General features: G+C 37.5%; 1 pseudogene; it reads right to left on the minus strand.

Annotated features, from left to right (window-relative positions):
- Positions 1-4,008: 4,008 nt before the first annotated feature.
- Positions 4,009-14,278, minus strand: LOC122728900 (annotated as a pseudogene).

The following is a 14,278-nucleotide window of genomic DNA, read 5'->3' on the forward strand; positions in this document are numbered from 1 at the left end:
TAATAATACTTTGTTAACTACTTTATTAAATCTTTCATTATTGTCAATCATTTTATATGATTGGTTAGTAATTAAATAGTGATCATGACCTAGCTTTTTTGATTTGGTATCAAAGTTTCATACAATTCAGTTCATGGACTTAGGAAATTAACCATATTAAACTGTCTTCATGCTCTAAGTTTTCCCTTTAGAGTTAATTTCCCCTCCAATAAAAAGTTGTAAATGTTATAATTCTTCATTGTTCATTAGCTTGTGGTTCATATTGGTGACTATACTGTGGTAACAGCTTTACAAATATTTGACCTGGTGCACTATTTTCACATACAAATGTTGTATTTGTTCTTAGTGGTGCTGGCATGTCATAATTCCCCTTTTTATCCCATATTGCTTCAAATGGGTGAAATGGTCCTTGACCATTTATTCAGCCCATTTATATCAACCAGTATAGAAAGTTCATTCATCATACCCAGGATCTTTTTCATTTAGGTTGTTGCCATGATTCATTTGATTTCATTGCAGGGGCAGCTAGGTGGCACAGTGGATAGAGCACCTGCTCTGGAGTCAGGAATACCCGAGTTCAAATCCGGCCTCAGACACTTAACACTTACTAGCTGTGTGACCCTGGGCAAGTCACTTAACCCCAATTGCCTCACTTTAAAAAAAAAAAACCAAACAAACAAAAAAAACCCATTTGATTTCATTGCTTGACTTCACACCATTCATTTATGTATTCATTTCTTTACCAAATTCTTTTTCTGCTCCAGGGTTGTAGTCTAATATTATTCTTTATACATTTGATGGTGTTCCTTTCTAAATCTGGATTATTCTAGTCACCTTTTCCATTACATTTTACTGTTTCACATGGTCCTGATGTTTTTATTCTGTTATTGGTCCTTCATCTTTTCCTATTAATGGTGCCACTCTAATTTTAACACTACATTGTTGATTGTATTCTGCATTTCCATTATCATAATTTGGTGTGATTTCTGGTGCTCTACCTAATTTTCTTTGATCTTATATGTTAGCAGTGAGTCTTACTGATTTACATTTAAATTTATATTGCCCTGTTACATAAGCATCTCCTGTTCTCATCATTTCTATTGGTATTGTGTTTTCAATAGTTACGAATTGTTGTGCATATGGTGGTATTTTCAATTCACTTTTTGTGCTTGAAGATTTTTTTTTAAGTTAGTTCCCACATCAAAGCTATTCCAACACTTCATATAGTATCCCCACTGTTTTAGTTTGTTAGTTTCCCATGGTCTGAATGAAACTCAGTGTTGAATTAGTGCTACCATTTATGGCCAATGGGAGTGTGCTATTGCTATCTTCTGCAATTTGCATGGTTGCTGTTAGGTAGTTATTGTAAATTGTGTTTTCTTGTTCTCCTTTTCTTTGTGATGTTACTGTTTTGATTGACAAATTAAATATTTCTTGTCCTAAAGTATCTATTGTTACTTCTGATACTATTGCTCCCAGGTGTTAAAAGTCAGCTGGTATCATCCCTACCCCCCAGGCATTACAGTCTATTAAAAACCATGGAGTTAGCATTTGTGCATGTGTATTATCTCTTTATCTTTGTCCTTCAGTGTTTGCTTTTAAATTTGTGGTTAGTTTTTGTAATGAGTCAAGTTCCTTTTCTAACATAGGTGAGTGAATTTGTCTAGTTGCATTGCAAGTTATAGTTACCCATGATCTGTAATAGTCCCATGTTGTAACATTGTTAATGTTTCCTATTGATGCACCAACTCCACCTGCTCCTGTTGCTGTCTTTGTTCTCCTGCTGCCATCATTGTTGCTCCCACTCCCATTGATTCTTGTGATTCTCCTTCCATGGTTTGTTGGTTTCCTAATTTGTCTTTTTTTTTGTTTGCAAGATTAACAAATATATGGGCTGGCCTTTTTCCTGTGTAAAGTTATTGTGCTTGTCGTGCTTTTTTTGATAGCAGTCCTAAAATTGGTGCCAATGTTTGCTTAATTTTGAAAGCTTTGTTAGCAATCCAATCACCCCAGTCTTTCACATTTTCTGTCTTTGATTAGTTTTTCATCAGTTCTGTTGAAGTAAATGTATGGATTGTGTCCTTCTTTTATCATATTGTATATCATGTCATTTTGATCCTTCATCGGATGGATTGGCTGCTTTTTGACCATGTAGAGTGTTTCCTTTTCCTAGATAGTTGTACCCAGGTAAGGTCTACCCTGTAAAATAAAAATATAAATTATTATGTTGCCTTTTGGGGGGAGGGCAGGGCAATGAGGGTTAAGTGACTTGCCCAGGGTCACACAGCTAGTAAAGTGTCAAGTGTCTGAGGCCAGATTTGAACTCAGGTCCTCCTGAATCCAGGGCCAGTGCTCTATCCACTGCGCCACCTAGCTGCCCGTGTTGCTTATTTTTATGGTTGGTATTTTATTAATTTTTCTTACCTTTTCTTGGTCTTTGTAGATTTGGCGTTTATTTTGTTTTCCCATAAATTTTCTTTCTGTTTTTGTATAACTCAGAATGAAGAGAAATAAGCACAAACTATTTTCTAGAAAAAACCCAAGATACCTAAATGAAGAGAGTTGGTACTCAAGAAAATACCATCATATGCACAACAATTCATAACTATTGAAAACACAATACCAATAGAAATGATGAGAACAGAAGATGCCTATGTAACAGAGCAATATAAACACCTACACAACATCATCTGCAAAGATTTCTTTCCAATCTTGGGTTCCAAAATTGAAGTCAATGCTAATTGGTTGGTAGTTTTTTAATCCACCAACAATTGGTTGAATTTTTTTGGTGATAGTCTCCATTGCAAGTTCAATGATTCTCAGTCTGTCTGCTTGGAGTTGAGTTAGCTGTTGTGGAAGAAGAGCTTGAGCTTTTTTAACTCTCTTCCAAGCTCGTCGATGTACTGCTTTATGAGGTTCTTTTCTTCTTCATTGCATTCTGCTGCTTTCCAAACTTTATATACAGCGCTCTTACTGCATTGTACTTTAGTTGTTTCTTCTTATGTTACTTTGAAGCCCAGGTATTTATCAGGTTTGCAGTCTTTCGGCTCATCCTATTTTTCTGACCATGTAGGTACTTCTCCCCATCGATCTACACAACTGCTTATTGTTTAAGCACCTATGTTAATTGGTTCTGTGTGTTCAGGCCTTCAGTCACATCCTATTCTTACTTGTTATGTCTTCGTTTATAGTCATTATTACTGGTATTGGTTCTATGGTTTTGCTGCCTTTTTCTTTTTGGTCTTTTCTAACAGCTTGTTCTGACAGTAATTGTTTCAATTGGTTTACTTGTCTAAAATTTCCTGATGCTTTTACCCACATCAAGTTTTTATTACAACAATCACTGAATGGGAAGTTTGCATTTGCTGCATTATAGCACCTCACATTACATACCAACTGACCTATTTTCTGTACTATCAGTGATTTTCCTGTACTTGCTGCTCCATTTAGTAATATTGTGTTTTTTCCATTTGCATATTTAAGCAGCATATTAATTATTGCATGTGTTACTTATTGCAAATAATTTTGTTTCATGGACATCTATTTTTTCATTTGTGTGTTTTTCCTTAATTAGTAGGTATGCTGTTTTATCTACTGAAATTTTCAAAGTAATCATTTCCATGATAGTTTTTGCTATATATTCACCACCTGTTTGAGCTATTAAGTGTATTTAACTCTGAATCTTTTAGCATCCACTGTTATTTTAGTGTATAGTGTTTCAATACAATCTGTCATACTAAGTTCTTTTTTGTTGTTTTTTTTTTCCTTGTGGTTCTCTTTTATTTCAGATTCATTTCTCTGTCTTTTCTTTATAGTCTGATTGCATTTCCTGAGTCTATGCTTCTTGAATACCAACTCTCTTCATTTAGTTATCTTGGGTTTTTTCTAGAAAATAGTTTGTGCTTATTTCTCTTCATTCTGAATTTCACAAAAACAGAAAGAACATTTATAGGAAAACAAAACAAAAATGTAACAGGAACATAATTTGTCAAAATTACATACAGCTTTCCCCCATGATATGTCATCCTCACTCCTCACCTTTTCCAAGGATTTCAGAATCCATAGGGAGGATCTTTTACAGTAGTATTATGCCCTTCTCTTCAGACCTTCCTACTGGCATTTGACAAATTCTTTGAGATCTCCCAGAAAATTAATGTTTTCCTTGAATTCCAAGGCAGTGCTGAATTCAATCAATTCATCTGCAAAGGTATCAGTCATCCTTTGGTTGGGGATGACTATTACTATCAAGTGATCATACAGAGTCCAAGCCAGGGAGTCTGTATAACGCATACTGTTTGCATCCTTTCAATCAGACTCACTGGTGAGCTGAAAACTGATTTTCCCTTGTGGAGAAAATGCCACTCTTTTCTTATCTTTTCTGTCCAACGTCATCCTCTAGATAGTCACAGTCAAGCACTAGGACCTTCTTTCCATTGAATTGTTTGTTTTTCTCAAATAACCTACATCTTGAGGTTAGGCATTGACTGTTGGGCTCTTTCCCTTCAACTTTCTGTCCCTCTGATAGTTCATGGTCAAAAGTTGGTGGGATGCAATTGTTAATGTTGAATGTGACTGTCATTTTCTCACCAGTTAATGTCTGGACTAACTTGGCTTCTATCCCATGCACATCTAGTTTCCAATCTCCAGATATCTTGGGGAGATGTTCGTGCTTCTGGATTTTTTTTCTTCTCCCCTTTAGTCTCACCTGTCAGGAATTTTGTGAAGGTTTTGCTTCCATGATGCACATAAATGGCAGAGACAGGGTGCTGCTGCATAGCCCAAGAAGAGAGGATACTGAGCATAACCAATGGACATAAGGAAAAATCAGAGCCACAATAAAATTGCATTTGGAAAACTGTACAATATGTTTAATGATCCTCAGATTCTCTTAAAAGCATGTGAAGACTACATTTATACACATACATACACATGTGCATATACACATATCTTTTTAAAACCAAGGTGCTCCCTGATACAAAAACACATTTTTTTAAAAAAACAACAATATTTTAGCAATGTTAATCATTATTACAGCCCATAGGATTATGGAGCTAGAGCTAGAAAGGGCCTCAGAAATCAAGTACCCCAAGTCTTTCATTTTAAACAGTGAGGCCCGGTTGAGGTTAAGTGACTTGCCTCAGGTCAGTAAGTGTCAGAAGTAGAATTTAAACCCAAGTCCAAATCCACTGCTATTCCTTTGTTTATTTTTTTTTTTGGTGGTGGGGGCGGGAAATAAGGGTTAAGTAACTTGTCCAGGGTCACACAGCTAGTAAGTGTCAAGTGTCTGAGGCTGGATTTGAACTCAAGTCCTCCTGAATCCAGGGCTGGTGCTTTATCCACTGCATCACCTAGCTGCCCATGCTATTTCTAATATAACCTAGGTTATATCATTATACCCATTTTACAGATAAGGAAATTGAGGCAGAAAGCAGTTAAGTGAGAAATCATAAGGAATTCAATAAGGTTAAGCTGTTTACCTTTCTAAATGGGAAGATGATACATGTATCTTCGCATAACTTTATCATTATTAGGGCAGTTAGAAGGATTCTAACTACACAGATACAGAGAAAGGGTGTGGGAGTAAGTCTATCATGTTGGGATGATCTCCAAAAAAAAAAAATGAAAAGATGAAAGAGGGATGTCATGGGAAAAGGGAGAAGGGAGAGAAAGAATGGGGGAAATTATTTCACATAAAAGATGGAGGCAAGGAAGAGCTTTTACAGTGAAGGGGAAATAAGGGACAGTGCGGGGAGAGAAAACATGCTTGAACCTCACTCACATCTAAAGTGGTTCAAAAAAGGAACATACACACACATATACACACATATACACACACAAACACAACTGGTGATAAAAATCTATATTACCCAACAGGAAAGTAGAAGAGGAAGGAGATAAGAGAGAGGAGGGTGATTTTTTTAAAAGGTAGGGCAGATAAAAAAAAAAGAAGTGATCAGAAGCAAAACAGACTATAGAAGAGAGACAGGATAAAAAAGAGAGATAGAGGGGCAGCTAGGTGGCACAGTGGATAGAGCACCAGCCTTGGAGTCAGGAGGACCTGAGTTCAAATCTGGCCTCAGACACTTGACACTTACTAGCTGTATGACCCTTGGCAAGTCACTTAACCCCAATTGCCTCACACACACACACACACACACACACACACAAAAAGAGATGGATAAACAAAAGAAAATGAGATGGAGGGAAATAAATAGTTAGTAATCATAACTCTGAATATTAATGAGATTAACTCACCTATAAAACACAAGTATATAAGAGAATGGATTAAAAACAGAATCTAACAATATTTTGTTTACAAAAAACACACTTGAAACAGAGAGACACATAGAGTTAAAATAAGGGGCTGGAGCAGAATCTATTATGCTACAACTGAAGTAAAAAAAAAAATGCAGGGGTAGCAACCATGATCTCAGACAAATCAAAAGCAAAAATAGGCCTAATTTAAAAGAGATCATCAGGGAAAAAACCCCATTTAGAGCTAGATACATCTAACCATATTATAATATGAAAGAAGTCAAGGAGATGAATAGAACAATAAAAAAGTTAGATGTAATAGACCTTTGGAGAAAACTGGGAATAGAAAAGAGCATACCTTTTTCTCAGCTTTACATCATACCTTCATAAAAATTGACCATGCATAAAAACCTCGCAATCAAATGCAGAGAAGCAAAAATATTAAGTGCACCCTTTTCAGACCATAATGCAATAAAAATACATTTAATAAAGGATCATTGAAGCATACATTAAAAGCTAATTGGTAACTAAATAATACATGAGTGGGTAAAAGTACAAATCATAGAAACAATCAACAATTTCATTAGAGAGAATGGCAACAATGCAATATAACATTCCAAAATTTGTGGGATGCTGCCAAAGCAGTACTTGGGGGAAATTTGTATCTCTAAATGTATACATCAATAAAAGAGTGTAAAATCAGATCAATGAGTTGGGCATGCAAATAAATAAAACTAAAAAAAAAAATTTTAATCCCCAATTTAAAACCAAAATGGAAATCTTGAAAATCAAAGAAGAGAGTAATAAAATTGAAAGTAAAAAAAAAACCCACTGAATCAATAAATTAGTAATCCATAAATTAGTAAAAAATCAGCTGGGTTTATGGGGAAAACAATAAAATAGATAAAATATTGGTTAGTTTGATTTTTAAAAAAGGAATAAAGAAAATCAAATAAGTATCAAAAATGAAAAGGGTGAATACACTACCACTGAAGATAAAATTAAAGCAATTGTTACAAGTTATTTGTGCCCAATTATGTCAGTAAATCTAAGTGACAATCTAAGTGAAATGGATGAATATTTACAAAAAATGTAAACTGCCCAGATTAATAAAAACAACCCTATCATAAATAACCTTATCTTAGAAAAAGAAATTGAACAAGTCATCAATAAGCTCCCTAAGAAAAAAATTCACCGGACCAGATGGACATATAAGTGAATTTCACCAAACATTTGAGGAACAATTTCATCCCAATTCTATTTAAACTATTTGAAAAAATAGGTAAAGAAGGAATCTTACAAAATTCCTTTTATGACACAAATATGGTTTTGATACCTAAATCTGGGAGAGCAGAAACAGGGAAAGAAATCTATAGACCAATTTCCTTAATGAATATTGATACAAACATTTTAAATAAAATACTAGCAAGAAGATTACAACTATCACAAAGATCATATGCTATGAGTAGGTGGGATTTGTACCAGGAATACAGGGTTCATTTAGTATTAGGAAAACCATATCAATAACCATAACCATAAAAATCATGTGATTTATATCAATTGAAGCAGAAAAAGCCTTTGAAAAAATATAATACCCATTCCTATTTTTAAAAACATACTAAAAGCATAGGAATCAAAGGAGCCTTTCTTAAAATGATAAGTAATATCTTTCTAAAACAAAGAGCAAGTATTGTCTGCAAACAGGAATGAACTTGAAGCATTCCCAAAAAGATCAGGAGTGAAGCAATGATGTCCATCACCACCACTATTATTCAGCATCGTATTAGAAATGCTAGCTATTTTCTTCCACAAAATGACTAATATAGAATTATGTTTTACATGATTCTACATGTATATCTGATTGCTTACCATCTCAGTGACCAGGAAGGTGAGGGAGAAAAGGCAGAAAATGAAGAATTTGGAACTCAAAAATTTTTTTAAAGAATGTTAAAAGTTGTTTTTGCATATAATTGGGGGAAAAGACAAAATATTAAAAAATTTTTAAATACCATCATAAAACAAGAAAGAAATGCTAATTATAGCAATAAGACAATGATGACTTTCTCCTTGCCACGGAGCAGGAACTAAATGGTGCCAGGCCTCAAGTTATAAAGACCCGAGTTCAAATCCAGTCTTAGACACTTATTAGATATGTGACCCTGGGCAAGTCATTTAACCTCTGCCTTAGCTTCCTCAACTGTAAAATAGGAATAATAGCACCTACACTGCAGGGTTGTTATGAAGATCAGATGAAATATCTGTAAAGTACTTGGTATATTAGGCATTAAATAAATTCTTATTCTCCTTTACCCCAAGGCCAACTTGTACCCTTGATTCACTTCCTTCTCATTTCCTCTGGGACTTTATTTTCTCTAATCTTTGATCTCTGTTTAGCCACTGGATCCTTCTTTATTATCTCCTCCTCAAGAGCAAGGACTACCTTTGTTATTATAGGTGTGTGCCTAGTGATTAGTACAATGATTGGTACAAGTTAAACATTTAATAAATGCTTTTTCACTTATTCATTAAACATACTTCCTGGTTGGTCCTGGTGTATATCTTATGCCTGGGAGGAATGAACAAAAAAGGATTGGTGACTGAGCCAAGAAGAGCCACACACTTTGTTGACCATAAGAAGAAATAAGAGATGGGTCCAGTGTCCTTTGAGGTGATCTCTGTTGTAACACAGCCAATACCAGCTCTCCCTTGCACTTCCACTGAGGTAGAAGAGAAAAAAGAGTAGGAGGAAGAAGAGCAGGAAGTTTTTCTCCCTTTTCCCCATGTCTTATTACATTTCCTAAAATGCAATAGAGATTTGGAGGCAGCTCAGCATGCTAGGAGATTCTTAGTTCAGATTCAATGTTGGTACAAAATTAAAATCTCAAAAGTAATAAGCCAACAAAAGGAGGTTTAACACGCCTTAATATAGCAAAGATACAGTAGACATGTTACATGGCTCACCTTATCTTCACATGGAAACTCATCCAGTCATCAGGGCAGGATATGGTGAAAGACATAGTGATTCATGTGGTCTTCAGAAATAAACCAAGTCAGAGAGGCCTTGACTGCTTCCAACTGCCCAAGGCCAGATGCTTTTTATACTTTTAGAACATCAGGAAGCTCCAGGAAGTTACATCAAGAAACGGGGCCAATTAGGTTCTAAAGACATCTTTGACATTTTTGAGGGGAAAGCTAATCCATAAGAATTAGGAAAGGAGAAGGGACCTAATGCCAACCCATGTTGTAGGTGGAGGGAAAGTATTAAGGACATGCTGATAAGTATTAGTCCTATCACAAGAGTCAATAAGAGATCACAGGAGCATAGATTTAGAACAAACAGGGATCTTAGACGTCATCAAGCCCAATACTATTTTATAAATGAGGAACCTGACACTCCCAAATGGGAAGTGACTTGGCCAAAGATAAATCATGAGAATTGGAAGTTTCCAGTCTTGGTAGTAACCTCATGAGTTTCAGAAGTTAGGAATCCCTGAGTCCACTGCTGTTTGCCTAGCAGATGGTAGTTTCTAAAAAAACTTCTTGGAATGGAAAATGCCCATCTCTGGAAAGATTATAAGGCTTGCCAAGAGAAAGTTGTCTCTACCTCCTTGGAGAATGATGGGTTACTCTGCCACATTTTAAATATAGCAGGGTTTAGAGAGAACAACCCATTTATAGGTTAGTTAGGATGGTCATCTCTTTCTCTCTCTAAACTACTACCTGACTTATTACATTATTAATTCTCATGCTAGGTTCTAATGCAATCAACGGGGTGCCTGAGATTTCTTTATAAGTCAGAGAGAGATAGGGACTAGATCTGTGATTACATTGATGTAGAGAACTTCCAGATAAGGAATTTCTGTCTAACAATGCAGGTTGGCATCTGCTCTCTCCCTTAAATAACACAGACAGTTGCTTAGAGTGCTCAGAAGTTAAGTAATAACTTTCCCAAGGTCACACAGCCAATATGTGGCAGAAGTGTGACATGAACTCAGGTCTGACTCCAAGGTCAGTTCTCTATCTGGTATATCACATTGCCTCACTTGATTATTTCTTTATAAATTACTGAAATTATAAAATTACTCTTGTTGACTAAGTCAACTAGCTCTGTGACTCCACCCCAGTTTATTTAATGTACATAAATACACTGAAGAAATCTCTTTTCCCATAAGCTTTGCTTATCATTGCCTATACATCAACCCACCTCCACCCCTCAGTCTCATAAGTTTAAAACATGAATGGTACTGGTTATACAATTAACTAATTGTGTAGCAAAAAATATACCGAGACAAATTTAGATATTTCAGTAATGTATCACAATGAAAAAGGTCACAATCCAAGATATCTCTACCCTTCAAATTCTTCTCCTTTATTCTGGAAACACAGTCCTACCAATCATCTCTCTGAGGACAGAAGTACAAGTCTTCTCAAGAATTCTCCGCATAATTTATCTTTGCAAGATAAAAAAGATGACAATCTCTCAGGAAAGTTCTCTTAGTCTCTCTTCAGCCATGACAGTTAACTGAATGTTAACTCTCTCCAGAATGACAGTTAAATATAAGAGTTAAATAAAGTACACCTCAAGATCCCATTCTCTTTTAAAGATACAGTATCTATCTATCTATCTATCTATCTATCTATCTATCTATCTATCTATCTATCTATCTAGTACTCACAGTACTTATAGTAAGAACTCACAGTCTCTGTGGGAAGAACTATTTAAGTATTTGTCAACCAGATTATCCCTTTTCTGAAGTTATTCCCAACACAAACTCAATGGTTAGAAGCCCCATCAATACTCTATGGGTATTCCTAAAACTATAGTTCATGAACCCCTACAAGTTAGCCAGTTAACATAATTAACAAAAGCCATTCCATAAAATGGCACTGTATGAAGTAGTAACAGAACATCTCTTTCATAAACCTGGAGTGCACTCTCCCATAAACACATGCAATGTTAGTGGAAAGAGTGGACAGAGTACAATGGTAGAGAAGAACATATATAAAGAATATGCATAGTGAGGGCAACTCACACTTCCAGGACAGTAGAATACCAATATCCTTTCTGTTTCTTGGAATCTTTAAGAAGCTCTCCCTGGACATAGTCTGTAACATAGTACAGTTCAACTGGACTCCCTGGACTTTGACCTCTCTGCGGTTGTACTTCTAATTGCCAAGCCCAACTTTCTCTCAAATTGCTATCTGATGAGCAGTGTCTCTTATTTGTCAAGCTGATCTTCTATATTACCAAAGAAAGCAAGACAGAGAAATCCCTCCACGTCCTCTGTACTCTAGACAAAGCACAAGGGAAAAGGCAAACTCCTAACAAAAAAAAAAGCCTGCCTACCTTCATTGCCTCCACTTCTATACCTCCCACAAATTTCTCACCTCCTTGCAAACTAGTTTGTGACTTAACCACTCATCTGAAACAGCTTTCTTCAAAGTTACCAGATGTAAGTTCAAGTCAAATCCAATGGCCTTCTGTCAGTCTCCAACCTTATGACCTAATTGTAATAAAAAAGTAGAAAAGGAACTCACACTACTATCTTCCTTCCTTGGTCAATTTGCCCCAGTGCCTTAGAAGGTGTTCCTTTTTCACTACCACCTCTTGTATCCCTAGCTCCCTTCAAAAACCAATTCATATTCTTAGTCCCTCACTCCTAAACCCAGTCCCCTTTACTTCTCCCCCCCCCCCCCCATTATTTCTTCTATCAATTCAATGTAATTCAACAAACGGTTATTAAGCATCTACCATTTGTCAGATGCTGTGCTGGGAGGGATCCATGTTGGATCCTTCCTTTTGCCTTCAAGAAATGTAAGGGGGGGGGAGGGCAGCTAGGTGGCAAGGTGGATAGAGCACCAGCCCTGGATTCTGGAGGACCTGAGTTCAAATACAGCCTCAGACACTTGACACTTACTAGCTGTGTGACCCTGGGCAAGTCATTTAACTCCAATTGTCTCACTTAAAAAAAAAAGAAAAAAGAAAAAAAGAAATGTAAGCTGGGACTGTTTCGTCTGTGTCTGTATCTTCATAGTGTCATATATCACCTTGTATGTAGCAGGGTCTTTACCAGTGCTTGTAGAATTAAATTGAATTAGGAAGAATTTGAAATTTGGAGAAGGTGGTTCTGATCCCTAACCTGTTAATATACTACCCATCACCTTCGACAACTAATTCAATGTATGAGGCCTCAGTTTTCCCTTTTTCTTAAAATGAAGGGAGAAAGGCGGTATGGGATCACATGACCTCCAGGCTCCCTTTCAGTTCTAAATCATCTGATTTTAAATGAGCGAATGGGAGAATAGATGCATTCTTGTCCCAGACTTGGGAACATACTACGTATAGCTCGATTATTAACTCTCAAGGAGTTCGTGCTGCATTTGCGAACATTGTTATACTACATCGCTGCTCAGTTTTCTCGTGCGTTCTATCACTACACTCCTGCAGCCCTCCCCCACAGCAACTCATTACCAACCACATTTTGGAAAACGAGAAATTCAGACAGGAAGCTTTGACTCTGCCTCCGCCTACTTCCTCAAAACCACCACGCAAACACCCTATAGATATCAGGCTGCTGACGTCGCTTTCATCACATGCTCTCGGTACATTACAGTCTCCTAATGTACTTGCTACCCCCACCCCCAAAATTAAAAAATTCAAACTGCAAGAAATGGCCAATAAGGGAGAAGGTGGTAAGTGGTAGGAGGAAAAGAGACACATAGGGAGGAGGAACTTGGAGAGGGGAAGACTAAAACGCGGCCACCGGTTAGGGTTTTTTCTTATATTGCAGAGACCGAGAAAGACTTCAATCCAGGTTGCAGTGTCTCTCGAATCCACCTTAAATCTGAAAATGTACGCTGCGCCGGGGGTAACTGAAATCAGCCAATGCCGAACAAGTTCACTAGCACCACCGTGCTACGGGGAAGGAGGACGGAGAAAAATAAATAACCACACCCCCCCCTCCCTCCTCCCTGCCCTAAGCACCAGCACCCCACCCCACCCCGCCAAAAAAAGCATTTGTAAGCAAAAAAAAAAAAAATCCTTTTGCAAAACGGCCCGGAGAGACTTGGTTTCTGGGGCACTTTTTTTTTTAAGGAAAAGAAGGAAAAGCAAGAACTCATCCCCAAACCAGCGCCATGATAGTTGCTACACTTTCCCGAGGTGGAGAGGTTACAATGATGCAATCCTTGGGTGCGCTCGTTCGGAGTTGTTTTTCCCCTGCCTTTTATTTGCATTTCTTTTGAGATTCGTGTTAAGACTTCGAACCTCCGTCGACTTTTTTACACTTCCTAATTCCTACGCGTATATACGTTCGTCCACATTTAAGCACATTAAATATATAGGGGCATGTACATAGACGTACACATGAATGCCCCCTCTTACTACCCGGTTTCCCCGGCGATTCGAGTCACCAGCCCTCCCTCTGGTACTTGCGTGGCATCTGTAAAAAGGTCTTTGCCCGATTACCACAGTCACCCCGAGGATCCTCGGGACCAGGAGGAGAGGGGTTTTTTTGTTTCCTCCCCACACACTCCTCAGAATTTTTTTTGGCTAGTTGGCCCTAGGCAGGGCGTGGTTCAGGTGGATCATATGGCTGCCTTTAATTTTGTTTCAATCCATTCTTTTAAAAGCTAAATGCTTACACTGAAGAATTGATTTTTTATCTTTTAAGACACAGAGGTTTAAGAAGACAGCAAATAAAAACCAGGGGCGATTGCGCAATGAAGACTCCCCTCAGTTGTCCGGGATGTTAATTTCTTGGAAGGGTTAAGCCGTGGGCGCATCCCGGCCCGAGAGTACCTACGCCTCCCGCGTGCCCCCCACCCGGCTCGTGGTTTCCTTCCAATTTATTTCCCCAGACCCACCCCAACTCTGACTTTTCACGATCCCCACCCCCTTTCCGTGGGGTTCTACTGCAAATAATCGCTTCTTTTCCTGTCTGGGAGCGGCGTCTTCTCCCCGTGTCCTTCTACGAGCTGAGCGAGCTTTAAATCCTTTCGAAATGCGCGGGCTAAGGATCAT

The sequence above is a fragment of the Dromiciops gliroides genome, chromosome 5 (genome assembly GCF_019393635.1).
Source record: "Dromiciops gliroides isolate mDroGli1 chromosome 5, mDroGli1.pri, whole genome shotgun sequence".
Classification (NCBI taxonomy): Eukaryota; Metazoa; Chordata; class Mammalia; order Microbiotheria; family Microbiotheriidae; genus Dromiciops; species Dromiciops gliroides.